The sequence below is a fragment of the Sinocyclocheilus grahami genome, unplaced genomic scaffold (genome assembly GCF_001515645.1).
Source record: "Sinocyclocheilus grahami isolate Dianchi unplaced genomic scaffold, SAMN03320097.WGS_v1.1 scaffold233.1, whole genome shotgun sequence".
NCBI lineage: Eukaryota > Metazoa > Chordata > Actinopteri > Cypriniformes > Cyprinidae > Sinocyclocheilus > Sinocyclocheilus grahami.
Window position 1 is genome coordinate 4,002,270 of NW_015505412.1, and position 1,025 is coordinate 4,003,294.

Here is a 1,025-nt window from a genome sequence, read left to right on the forward strand (position 1 = left end):
ATTTATAAGATAATGCAACATATTATAAGGTTTCTTATAATGCATTATTCATTTCTTGTAATTCTTTAAGAATAAACTTATAATGTATTATAAATACAGGCTTCATAGAAAGTGTTACCGTCAATCCTTCTATTAAAATCTTTCACTTCACTGAAATAGTTATCAGAGAACAATCACTGTTGGGTTAACAGAAATATCAGTAACAAAAGGTGCACTGGGCATTGTGCAAAAATAATTCATATTCTACTCTGACCTGTAATGATAATCGGACCGGAAAGGAAGACCTGCTCAGCCTCCTGCAAGGAGAAATTCCGTAGGACAGCCAGGGCATATATGATGGCCTGTGAAAAAAAACAGTTAATTTAAGTATACTACTATAGCACTACTGAACAGCAAGCCATTATACATTGATCTATACACGAGTAGCAACAGCATGCAGTTTATACAGTAGATTTTGTAAGTGCAGGAGCAGGACACTCACAAACACATTGCATGGTCCGGCATACCTCTGCACTTCATCTGTGAAGCTCAGTTGTGTTGGTGTCCTCTGCAGCACTCCTCTCAGATCGACAAACAGGACAGTTGTTCCTGTCACTCGGGAGGAGGTTAGCTTATGAGACCACTTAGAGGGCTTCCCGTTGAGTACACCCTATGTGCAAACCATGGTGCAAAAACAGTTATTTTGAGGAAATTGATACATTTAAGATAAAGATACAATAATTTGCAGCATAGTTAAAAGATAGTGTTAATTTTATTACTAATTAAGGCCCTTGGTGAACCTTTACTATGAGTTTGTTTGTAATGATGATTAAATGTGAACATTGTTTAAGTACCACTAAATGCTCCTCAGATCCCTGTAACTTCACAATGAAGTCCAGCAGTGTCTTTACCTCTGCGGTGTGCTCATCGACAGCCTGAATGTGGATTTCCTCTGAGACAGCACTCTGTACATTGGCTGAAGAGCTCCTTGGAGCAAGTTTCTGGCCTCATCAGTCTGACCATGCCTTTCAAACATCAACCAGATT